Source organism: Halichoerus grypus, chromosome 2, assembly GCF_964656455.1.
Source record: "Halichoerus grypus chromosome 2, mHalGry1.hap1.1, whole genome shotgun sequence".
Classification (NCBI taxonomy): Eukaryota; Metazoa; Chordata; class Mammalia; order Carnivora; family Phocidae; genus Halichoerus; species Halichoerus grypus.
In genome coordinates this window covers 158,947,645-158,961,083 of record NC_135713.1, presented here as the reverse complement: position 1 = coordinate 158,961,083, position 13,439 = coordinate 158,947,645, and positions in this window count along the sequence as shown.

Sequence of the window (13,439 nt, the reverse complement as noted above, 5' to 3'; positions counted from 1 at the left end):
TAGAACCCTGGGATCATGCATGACCTGAGCCACCCAGGTGCCCCAAGGCTATTTATTTCTTCAATGGAATAAAAAGTTTTAGTAATTAGATCTGGAAGATGATATAATGTTAGAAACATGGTTATAGGTTAATGTGTGTGTATACTTTTTTGCACTAAAAGTTATTTTTAAGTTTAAGGTCATTAAACAATATTATAATTTTAGTTTTAGCAAATACATTTCTGATTTTTTTTTTTTTAAGATTTTATTTATTTATTTGACAGAGACACAGCGAGAGAGGGAACACAAGCGGGGGAGTGGGGGAGGGAGAAGCAGGCTTCCCGCCGAGCAGGGAGCCCGATGTGGGACTCAATCCCAGGATCCTGGGATCCTGACCTGAGCCGAAGGCAGACGCTTAACGCCTGAGCCACCCAGGCGCCCTACATTTCTGATTTTATAGGAAGTTTAGATATTCACGATGGTGTATTACAAAATAGTCCCTTTCCCTCTGATTTATTTACCTTTACCTGGGAGCATAACTACAGAGGAGGAAAATCTTTGAGGATTTCTCACATTTGATACCATTTTATTTTATTTAAATATTTTATTTATTTTATTTTTTTTTACATTTATTTATTTATTTGAGAGAGTGTGAGCTGGAGAAGGGCAGAGAGAAAGAATCTCAAGCAGTCTCCCCACTGAGTGTGGAGCCCTACTCAGGGCTCGATCCCACAACCCTGAGATCATGACCTGAGAAGAAATCAAGAGTTGGACGCTTAACTGCTTAACCGACTGAGTCCCTAGGCACCCCTAAAGATTTAAGTAATCTCTACACCCGGGGCACCTGGGTGGCTCAATCGGTTAAGCATCTGCCTTTGGCTCAGGTCATGATCTCAGGGTCCTGGGATCGAGCCCCATGTAGGGCTCCCTGCTCAGTGGGGAGCCTGCTTCTCCCTCTGCTGCTCCCCCTGCTTGTGCTCTCTCTCTGTCAAATAAATAAAATTTTTAAAGAAATAAAATTTAAAAAAAGTAATCTCTACACCTAACGTGGGGCTCAAAATCACAACCCTGAGATCAAGAGTTGCATGCTCCACTGACTAAGCCAGCCAGGTCCCCTCAATACCATTTTAAAAGTTCCTTCCACCATATATTATATGATGATAGCAATGGATATGAATTAATCTTCAGATATGTGGTGAGATATGAATCTTGGCTGAAGGCTTTTTTCTAAAAGATTTTTTTTTTTTAAAGAATTTATTTACTTGAGGGAGAGAGAGAGAGAGCACAAGTGGGGAGCAGAGGGAGAAGCAGGCTCCAGAGCCTGATGTGGGGCTCGATCCCAGGACCCTGAGATCATGAGCTGAAGGCAGACACTTAACCGACTGAGCCACCCAGGTGCCCCTAAAGATTTTTATTTATTTATTTGACGGAGAGAGAGCACAAGTGGGGGGAGTGGCAGCAGAGGGTGAGGGAGAAGCAGGCTCCTCACTGAGCAGACAGCCTGGTGTGGGGCTTGATCCCAGGATCCCGGGATCATGACCTGAGTCAAAGGCAGACACATAACCAACTGAGCCACCCAGGCGCCCCAGTGGCTGAAGCCTTTTGCACATACTTCATGGGATTTCTCTCCAGTACAAAATTTCTGAGGTCAAAGTGGGCATAAATGATCATACCAGTGTTTGCACATTAATTAATTGTTATTGATATAAAGTAGATCAGCCAACTAACATTTCAATACTTAGAGTAAAACCTCTGGAGCCTCATAGACCCTGAGATTTCTTTTCTTTTCTTTTTAAGATTTTATTTACTTGAGAGAGAGCAGGAGAGAGAGTGAGCAGGGGGGAGGAGCAGAGGGAGAGGGAGAAGCAGGCTTCCCGCTGAGCAGGGAGCCCAACGTGGGGCTCGATCCCAGGACCCTGGGATCATGACCTGAGCCAAAGGCAGACGCTTAACGACTGAGCCACCCAGGCGCCGCTGTGATTCATTTTCTTTCTTTACCTGAGAAATTCCTCTGCCTTACCACAAGCAGAATTTCTGAAGTATTGGGCGCCTGGGTGGCTCAGTTGATTAAGCGACTGCCTTCGGCTCAGGTCATGATCCTGGAGTCCCGGGATCGAGTCCCGCATCGGGCTCCCTGCTCGGCAGGGAGTCTGCTTCGTCCTCTGACCCTAACCCCTCTCATGTGTTCTCTCTCTCTCAAATAAATAAATAAAATCTTTAAAAAAAAAAAAAAAAAAGAATTTCTGAAGTATTATTTTACCTCTCATCACCTTCGGTTTCTTATCAATTAACTAAAAGCAAAATCCTTGAAATCATATGAGTAGGTTAGAAAAGGAAAAGTAGGGGGAAAAATTCCTAAAAATAAATCCTCCTCCTCATTGGCTTGGAAGCATAAGTATCTCTTGTGAATGGAAATGCTTAAACCAATTTTCTCCACAGCATTTAAAGTCTCTGGAGGGTTTCATGATCGGCAATAGAACAATTTTATTCCAAGATTAATTGTAGCTCATTTATTTGGTGAAATAATTGGCAGTAACATGAAAATCACATATGCTGGGTCTTTTCTTCAAAAGATTGTTTTTATTTGAATATTTGTTGAGTTGGCAGTTACAAGATGCCTGGTGTCTGTAAGTTAGAAACAGCCCAGTTGCTCAGGAAGGACACCTTTTCCTGGCTTGAGCTTACCAGAGATGTCTCTTTGGGGAGTCCTAAAGAAGACACTGATAAACAACACACAGAAAAACATCATTTCGATAAAAACGACAGTCATTTCCTACGTCCGCTGCTTCTTGCTCGCCTGGATGCTTACTGAGGGCATGATGCCAAGTGCAGTTCAGTGAAAACGATCCCACAAGGGGTCAAAGCAATTTGGTCAAAGCATGTAAGTGTCCGGTACACTGTCAAATATTAGCAAAAATCGGAGAAGTAGACGGAAGGCATATCCTTTTGGCGCTGCTCTCCAAATATTATTTCTGGAGACAAAAATCTATGATAAGAGTCGGGCAGCTGAGAAGCAAGAGGGAGGCAGCTATAAACAGAGAGTGGAGTGTGTGGGTGAACCTCATGGCTGGTGCGGTCCTAGTTGTGGGTTTCGCTGTCGTTTTGCTGGAGGTGTTGCAGAAGGTGGGAGCTGGGAGTGAGGGGAAAAAAAAAAAACCTAAGATTTTTCTTACTATGAATTTCCGACTGTTTAGGAAGGTGTGTACTTTGGTCAAAAGATTTCCTCACAGTTTTGACGTTGGTAAGATCTTTTTCTAGCGTGATTCTTTGACGGAATGTTACATTAGTTTCAGGTGTACAACATAGTGATTGGTCAACTCCACCCTATGCTGTGCTCACAAGCGTCGCGAACGTCAGTCACCGCCTGATGCTATTGCAATACCGTCGACGACATTCCCTACCCTGTCCCTTTCATCCCCGTGACTTATTCCGTGCATAACTGGAAGCCTGGACCTCCCACTCCCTTTCACCCATTTTGCCCACCCGCCTCTGGCAACCATCAGTTTGTTCTCTGCATTTATGGGTCTGTTTCTGCTTCTTTTTGTTTGTTCATTTGTTGATTCCACATATAAGTGAAATCCTATGGTATTCGTCTTTCTCTGTCAGTCTTATTTCACTTAGCATAATACCTTCTAGGTCCATCTAAGTTGTTGCAAATGGCAAGATTTCGTGCTTTTTCATGGTTGAGTAATATTCCAATACGTGCACCCGCGTACACACACGCACATATCACATCTTCATCCATTCCTCTAATTTTTTTTTTTTTAAAGATTTTCTTCATTTATTTGACAGAGAGACCATGAGCGAGCACAAGTAGGGAGAGAGGGAGGGAGAAGAAGGCTCCCAGCGGAGCAGGGAGCCTGCCGTGGGGCTCAGTCCCAGGACCCCGGGATCATGACCTGAGCCAAAGGCAGACTGAGCCACCCAGGCGCCCCCATTCCTCTACTTTTTAAAAAGATTTTATCCTTTATTTATTTGAGAGAGTGTGTGTGTTCAAGTGGGGGCAGGGTGGGGAAGGGGCAGAGGGAGAGAGAGAATCTCAAGCAGACTCCCTGCTAAGCAAGGAGCCCAATTTGGGGCTCGATCCCTGAGATCATGACCTGAGCTGAAATCAAGAATCAGACGCTTAACCAACTGAGCCACCCAGGTGCCTCTACCCATTCCTCTATGGATGGACACCTGGGTTGCTTCCATATCTTGGTTATTGTAAATAATGCTATAATAAACATAGGGGTGCGTGTATCTTTTTAGATTAGTGTTTTCATTTTCTTTCAGTAAATCCCCAGTAATGCAATTACTGGGTCATATGGTATTTCCATTTTTAATTTTTTGAGAAACTCCATACTGTTTCTACAGTGGCTGCACCCTCTCTGATCTGATCTTTAATAAGATGTCTACCTTGACAACTGTCCCACATTCAGGACATCTACAGGGTTGTCCTCCCATAATAGGACTCCTCTGATGGCAATAAGGGAAGAGCTATGATTAAGGCTTTTCACAGTTATTACATTTATAAGGGCTCTCTCTGGTGTGAGCACTCAAACATAGAATAAATTCAATGCTCTAAGGGAAGGTTGTCTCACATGTAATGCATTCATAAGGTTTTCCCCATTGTAAATTTCCTAGTGTTCAAATAGGATTTTGTAAACATGGAGAGACATCCTACATTCATGGTATTCAGAGTTTTCCCCTAGTTTGGTTTCTCTGATGGAAAGTAAGAGATGATCTTTTAGACAATCCCCTGTATTTAGTACACAGCCTCTCTCCATATAAATTCTCTGTCAGTGTAAGGGGTGATCTAGGGTTGACGCATTCCCTCAATTCTTTTTTTTTTTTTTTTTAAGATTTTATTTATTTGAGAGAGAGCAGGGGGTGGGGCAGAGGGAGAAGGAGAGAGAGAATCTCAAGCAGACTCCCCGCTGAGCACAGAGCCCAACCCTGAGATCACAACCCGAGTCAAAATCAAGAGCTAGACACTTAACTAATTGAGCCACCCAGGAGCCCCCATTCCCACAATTCTTACGCTTGTTTTAGGATCATACACCCCACTATGAATTCTCTGATAATGCATGAGAGATGAGCTTTGGCTAAAAGCATTCCCTCATCCCTTATATTCAAAGGATCCTTGCTTGTTGGAATCCTGTGATGCAGAATAAGGTGTGTCTTTTGCTTGAAAGATTTCTGCATATTTTGCACTGACAAGATTTTTCTGCAGAGTAGATTTTCTTATGTTGAATAAAATATGAATGCAAGTATTTTCCACGTCCATTACAATCATAGGATTTGATAATTTGCTAGAACAGCTCACAGAAACTCAGGGAAATGTTTACTTATGTTTTCTGGTTTATTATGAAGAATATAACTCAGGAACAACCAAATGGAAGACATAGATGCAGGGGGCAAGGTATGGAGATGGGGCACAGAGCTTCCATGCCCTCTCTGGGCAGGCACCCTCCCAGCACGTCAGTGTTGGGGATCTCTGAACCCCTGTTGTTTAGGGTTTTTATGGAGGCTTCACAGGATTGACTCAATCATCGGCCATTGGTGATTAAGTCAACTTCCAGTGCCTCTCTCCTCCCCAGAGGTCTGGGGGTGAAGCTGAAAATGCCAACCCTCTAATCACATGATTGGTTCTTCTGGAAACCAGCGTCCCCCTTCCTTAGGGGCTTTCCAAAAGTCACCTCATTAACAAAAACCCTGGGGTTATTATGAATAACAAAAGACCCTCTTTTCCCCTTTACAGCTCAGAAAATGCAAATATTATAACAAAGGATGCGCCCATGGCTCTTAACCCTTAGGAAATTACAAGGGTTTTAGGAACTCTATGAAGCCCAAGTATTTCTAATTTTCTCCCAATACCACAGACACCATTTGTACTTAACTTCGTAGTGTTGCCTCCGGCCAAGAGGCCAGCCTGAGCAATGACATTCCGGCTGACAGCAGGCCACTGTGGACCGGCCGGTCACCAGGGCACCGAGGGCAGGAGATGAATGGCCACCATAAGAAGTGTGAAGGTGCTCCATTCTGGGGCTGGGCCGTTCCAGGGGAAGTGCTATTCACAAACCTTGGAAATGAGGCTGAATTGAATTTCCAAATCAATAATCAAATCAACTGTATTCCTTATTCTCTTTTACAATGTGGCAGCAGACATCATCAGTACGTCAGCTCTTCACCCACGCAGTGTCAGAGACCTGAACACAGCCACTCCTTCTGAGCGCTGCTGATTTTTATTTGCTTTGACTTTTTAAAGTTAGAGACGTTTTCCCAGAAGGTCCTATACTTGGTAAAAAAAAAAAAAAATTTTTTTTTTTACAGACTTAAAGCTATGCTTTTTCTCTTAGGTGAGGAATGATTGGTTAAAAATGTTTCCACCCTGGGGCGCTTGGGTGGCTCAGTAGGTTGAGCATCGGACTCTTGGTTTTGGCTCAGGTCATGATCTCAGGGTCGTGAGATGGAGCCCCACATAGGGCTCCGAACTCTTAAAAAATGCAAGAGAGAACATAACTTTAAAAAATGTTGGGGGAGGAGCGCCTGGGTGGATTAGTTGGTTAAGGGTCAGACTCTTGGTTTCGGCTCAGGTCATGATCTCAGGGTCCTGAGATTGAGCCCTGCATGGGGCTCTGTACTCAGTGGGCAGAGTCTGCTTGAGATTCTTTCCCTCTCCCTCTCCCTTCCCCTCTGTCCCTACCCCTGCTCACGCGCGCTCTCTCTCAAATAAATAAATAAATAAAATCTTTAAAAAAATGTTGGGGAGAGGCGCCTGGGTGGCTCAGTCGGTTAAGCGGCTGCCTTCGGCTCGGGTCATGATCCTGGGGTCCTGGAATCGAGCCCCACGTCCGGCTCCCTGCTCGGCGGAGAGCCTGCTTCTCCCTCTCCCTCTGCCTGCCACTCTGCCTACTTGTGCTCTCTCTCTGTCGAATAAATAAATAAAATCTAAAAAAAAAAATGTTGGGGGATGAGGCATCTGGCTGGCTCAGTTGGTAGAGCATGTGACTCTTAGGGTCGTGAGTTCAAGCCCCACGTTGGGTGTAGAGATTACTTAAAGATTTTTTTTTAAATGTTGGGGGAAGAAAAGGGTAGGTTTTCTCTCTCAGATTAGAACAGTGAAGGCTGGGGGAGCTGAACAGGGGTGAGAAGTTGTGAGGTGGGGGGGAAATACTGAATTCCTTATTTCACTGAAAGGAGCGTTAAAAGTTAATAATTTTGGGGGCACCTGGGTGGCTCAGCCGTTAAGCGTCTGCCTTCGGCTCAGGTCATGATCCCGGAGTCCTGGGATCGAGCCCTGCATCGGGCTCCCTGCTCCGTGGGAAGCCTGCTTCTCCCTCTCCCACTCCCCCTGCTTGTGTTCCCTCTCTGGCTGTCTTTCTCTCTGTCAAATAAATAAAATCTTAAAAAAACAAACAAAAAAAAGTTAATAATTTTGTACTTTTGATAATAGAGTAATTTATATGTGTTTGTTCAAAGCTTTTGTTTTTATAAAAGAAATACATTTCTATGGAAGTAAAAATTCAAACAGTATACAAGGGTTTAAATGAAATTGCAAATTATGCAGTTGTAGGAATAGTATAATCATATTCTTTAAATTGTCTATATTATTAGTGATTTTTTATCCCCTTATTTTACTAGCTCCTTAGAGACCTATGTTTTGACACATTATGATTGAGAATTTGTTTCTCTTTTCAGTTTTGAGTTTTTGCTTTATATATCTGGAGGTTATGTTAACCTTATTTCAAATTCAAAATTTTTATATCTTTCTGGTAAACTAACCCTTATATCATTATGAAATATTGCTCTTCATTTCTAGTAATACTTCCTGCCCTAAAATCTCTTTCGTCTGATATTAATACAGTAACATCAACTTTCTTTTTATTAGTGTTTGCATGGTATATCTTTTTCTATACTTTTATTTTCTACTTTTTGTGTCCGTATTTTTTATTTTATTTGGTTTATTTTTTATGAAGTAAGCTCTACGCCCAGCATGGGACTTGAACTAAAGATCCCTGAGATCAAGAGTCGCATGGTCTACCAACTGAGCCAGCCAGGCACCCCTATGTCCTTATTTTAAAGTGTATCTCTTGAAAACAGAATAATTTAGGGATGCCTGGGTGACTCAGTCATTAAGCGTCTGCTTTCGGCTCAGGTCATGATCCCAGAGTCCTGGGATCGAGCCCCGCATCGGGCTCCCTGCTCCGCGGGAAGCCTGCTTCTCCCTCTCCCACTCCCCCTGCTTGTGTTCCCTCTCTCGCTGTCTCTCTCTGCTAAATAAATAAATAAAATCTTAAAAAAAACCACCCAGAATAATTAAAAAAAATTCCAGGGGCACCTGGGTGGCTCAGTCTTTAAGTGTCTGCCTTCAGCTCAGGTCATGGTCCCAAGGTCCTGGGATCGAGCCCTGCATCGGGCTCCCTGCTCCGCGGGAAGCCTGCTTCTCCCTCTCTGTCAAATAAATAAATAAAAAATCTTTAAAAAAAAATTAAAAAATAAAAATAAAAAAAATTCCAGCCTGACAATCTTTGACTTTGACTTGAAGTATTTATTCCATTTATATATTGATGTAATTATAGATGTGTTTGGGTTTAAATCTACCTTCTTGCTGTTTGTTTTCTACTTGTCTCACCAAATTTGTTTCTTTTTCTCTCCTTTCTTGCCCTCTTTTAGAAACAAACCAAATGTCTATCATTAAAGGACTAGTTGAATGCATCATAGTAACTCCAAACAATGGAGTATATGCAACTGTAGAAAGAAGAAAGAGAACTATCTTTGTGATCTCCAGGAGATATCTATTATCTATCTATCTATCTATCTATCTATCTATCTATCTATCTAATCTATCTATCTATCATCTGTCTACTACCTATCTATCTATCTATCTCAGTTGGACACTTAACCGAATGAGCCACCCAGGTGCCCCAGGATATATTTTTATATGGGAGAAGTGGTGAGACGTGTATATATAGTATGCTACAGTTTGTTGGAAAAAGGGTGGGGGGAATATGAATATATATGCACACATTTCCTTATATTAAAAAAATGGAAAAGTAAATTAAAACTTTTTAAATGGTTAGCCTTTTGGGTGGAGTTCACACTCCCTAGTACTCAGATTGTGGTCTCTAAATACCAGCTCCCACTAAAAGGAACCAGGGGTCCTTGAAGAAATGGTTAAATCCAGGTCTGGGACAGGAAGTGTGCAAGATGAACCTGGTACACTTTATCATTTAAGGAAACAAAGAAGTATCAAAGATAACCAGTTATGTTAAAGGGCTCAGGAACCAACCTATAAAGACTTTATAGGAACAACCTATAAAGGTCAAAGGTGGGACAATTTGAACATCAATAACCATACTCACTGTAATAAATTTGAAACACATTAAACAGTTTAAATGCATGAACTCAATGATACTTAGCAAACAAACAACTAAATAATCAAAAACCTCACTGGTCACCTTTGGAGTATCCTAGGGAATGAACCATTCCCCAGGGTAGCCCAATAGTTGTTGGTCAGTTTCTTTTTATAGGAATAATCCAATTTATAAATGAAGGAATTACAGATTATAGAATATTACTATTTTGCAACTCCTATTGAATTAATAGATCTAGGTAATGATGATCAATAGGTTGCTTACATCACAAAAAGAAAAATCCAGACATTATGTGCCTTCTGATAGAAGAACACAAACCCCCTATGAAGTATTTTTGCCAAAAAATTGAACTTGAATGGGATCAAGCTTCTTGTGTTACCATTTTATAGGAAATACATGAAAGCAGAAGAATATTAAAATATCTCCCCAGTTAACGAGCAAAATCGGGATTGTAGGAAACTTCACAGGACAAAAGACCCAGTTTCTCCAAAAAATATATTGAAAGAAATAAAAGAGAAATGTCAGGGGGATTTAGAGATTTTGAAAAAGAGACTTAAGTGACATATCAATTAACTTCAAAGTGTAGAACTTGTTTGGATCCAGACTCAAACTGTGAAAAATACAAAGAAATTTACATCAGGCGGGAAAATCTCAACAATTCAATTGATTTTTGATAATATTTGGACTTATTTATTTATAGTAGGCTCTAGGACCAAGGTGGGGCTTGGACTCAAGGCCAGGAGATCAAGAGTCGTATTCCCTACCACTGAGTCAGCCAGGCGTCCCAGGACTTACTTTTTTTTAAAGGCAATACAGATACGTCACTGTGTTTAGAAAGAGTCATCTTTAGAAATGTAAACTGAAGTGTTCATAGATAAAATAATATGATGCTGAGATGTGCTTGCACATAACGGGGGCGGCGTGTGTCAGGGAGGGGGGAGTGTGGCGGGCTATAGATGGGAAAAGAGGATGGCAGTGGAAGCTGGTGCAGAAGCACGAGGGTACAGGTGGAGGAGACCCATGAGAAGGCAGAAGAATTCTTGGACGGAGATGATGGTAGCTGCTACAATGGCAGCCAACGCAGATGCTTGAAGAAACCGCGTCAACAAGTCCCTCAGTGCCTGAAAGCTGAGCTTCCTAAAGCAGCTCACTTGGAGGCGGCCTGGCGTGCACCTAAAGCGGCTTGCGGACCCCTTCCCAACACTCAGCTCCCGCCCTCCGCTCCCGCCGCCGCTTCTCCTCCTCTCCACGGGAGGGCGCTCAGGTGCGCTCAGACACGCACGAGCGGACCCACTATGACGCGGAGGTGCGCGTGCGCCGCGGAGGCAGCGGACCACAATTCCCAGGAACGCTGGCGTGCCTGGCCCCGCCCAGTGCCCCCGAGTCACTTTCCAGCGGGGCCGCGGGCTTGTGCCTGGGCCTTCTCGGGGCCGCCGAGCTGTTTGGGCTGCGGGTTCCCGAATCTTAGCTCAGGGCGGGGCAGCTCTTGCACCGAAGGCCGTTTTGAACGAGCTTTAGGTCCGAGCCCCTCCCGCAGGAGGGGAGCTCGGTCCTTTGGCCATCACTTCCCACTCAGCCAGACGGGGGGCCGTCCCGGGGGCGGGCGAGGGGGACCACCCCGCCACACGGGTGGACTTGCAGCCCCTTGAGGCGGGAGGACGTTGGACGCCGATGAGGAGTACGGAGTTCCAAAGAGGACTCCTGTCCGAGAAGCTACCCTCCCTGCGGTCTTGTTTGAGTGAGCGAGCAAAGTTAGAGGAAAGGGATGCCCGTAGGAACAAAGCGCTAGCTTGAGCCCACGTTCCCTTAAACAAGACTGGAAAACGGGCACGCGGACGCTGGCGACTCCAGGAAGGGAAGAGCTCCTCCTGGATCCGTCAGCCCACGTTGCCCACCTGCGGGGTGTCCACGGATTTCGGACGGCGGGGACAGGCGCACAGGCGCGGCGTGGTCGGCAGAGGGCAGCAGTGCTCGCGCAGCGTTCCCCGCAGCATCGACCTCTTGCTTCCTCAGAACTAGGGGCCTGCCCTTCTTAACCCGGACCCCTGGCGTTGTGCCTCCGTTTCCCCTTCGGAGCTCTCCCTTACTGACCTTTACTTCCGCACACGCTCACGCCTCCCACACACGCAGTGAGCGTTGCTCCTTTGGTTATCTTGCCTGGTGTTCGGCTTGGCCAGGAGTCCTAAACCCCCACCCCATAGGGGTGTAGATGCATAGTTGGCTAGCTTGTTCTAGAAAGGGTCGGTAAAGATGTTAGGCTTCGAAGTCTGTTTCACAGCTTTACGGTTGTAGCAGGAAAGCAGCCAAAGAGGATACTTAAGTGAATATGGCTGTGTTCCAATAAAACTTTATTGACACTGAAATTTGAATTTCATGTGTCAGGAAATATTCTAATTTCCCCCAACCATTTAAATGTATTCTTCTCCAGTGTAAAATATGAATGAATATCGTGTCCCAGGTGTAGTTTTTAATCAGTGGACAGTGGAGTGTGAGGGTTACTTTTCAACCTCTGGGTATAGATCAGATTTGGAATGACCCAAACTTTTTTCTTCAGGGAAAGATCTACTCTGTAAGCTTGGAAGAGGCAAATTCATTTGGGTTTCTGTCTTCCCTACATAGAAGCCGTAAAGGTCCCCAAATTCGTGGTGGGAGAGTTCCAGTCTTCCACACCGGAAAGGACAGTATTGGGAGGCGCAAGGCCAAGGGCCCCGAGCATCCCCGCATATTCCTTCTGGCTACGCGGAGAATGCAAGGCCTCGTTATTCACCTGGGCCATTCCTCAGCCTCGCGCTGACAGCAAGCGCACGTGCAAGGTGGTGGTGGCAGCGAGACAGAGCATGTTTGCTTACAATTCACCATAAAAGTAGCCATTCCCCCGGGCTCAGTGTTGCTTTCCTCTAAGGCAGCCCACTGTGGGTGCTGGAATTCATCTAGGCCCGCCTGGGGTCACCCCCGTGCAACTTGGGGTGGGGGTGCGAGGCCAGAGTAATTGGCTCAGATGGGAAGTCTGGCTGCTTTTGCCGTGAGTAATAAAGTTGTCTATGACCCAGGAGTCTCATGTCTTCTCCTATAGGAGAACTATAGGCTAGCTTATTATCTTGTAAGGTAAAATCCCAGACCCTTTACAGTTCCAGACATGTAAAAAAATTTTTTTCTGAGAACAGAATCTGGATTATTGTGTAAAACTTCCTGCAGAGTTGCACTAATCAAACATTTATTTACTATGTGCCAAGTGCTGTGCTTGGTAGAGGAGATCCAGAATTGAGTATCATATAGTCTCTCCCTTGTTAGGAGCATATTCTTTAGTAGGAAACATGGCCATTCTTCTGAAGGTCTTTTTTTTTTTTTAACTTTTATTTTTTAAAGTAACCTCTTCCCCCAACGTGGGGTTCAAACTCACAACTCAGATCAAGAGCTGCACGCTCTACCGAGCCACCCACATGCCCCTATCCATGGTCCTTCTGGATGCCTCTCTCCATCCCTGTCCAAATCATTAGCGAGTCCTCGAGACTCTACCTTCAAAATACATCGTGTTGGGTCACTTCTCACCGGCTCAGCTGCCACCAACACTATTTCTCCTCCGACTCTGCAATAGTTTCCTGCTTCTGCCCTTGTTGCACTTTAGGACGTTAGAGTTACCTGGGGAATTGAAGAGATACCGTCTCCATCCCAAATGAAAGAAATCCATATCCCTTGAGGTGGGGCCCCGGCATTGGAAAAGCTCCCAGGTCATTCCAGTTGCAGCTAAAGGGAGAGCTGCTGTTGACAATGAGAAGATATTGTAGGGTCTCAAGCAAATGGCGACACACTCAAACGTTCTACTTCACGGGTAGCGCCGTATGTGGTGGCCTTGAATGTTCACGTGACTTCAAGTGTGGAAAGGGGCGAGATCAGGGGCAGGGTGAACACTTGGCTGGTTATGAAATAGTCTATGAAATAAGGCTGTGGCAGTGGGGATCTAGACGAGATGGAACATTTCTAGAATACATGGGAAGTAAAACCAATAGGACTATAGCTACAGATGAAGAACAGAGTGGCTTCCAGCCTCCCTGCCACAGTTCCCATGAATTAAAAAAAGATTTTGGGGGTCAGATTTCTGTT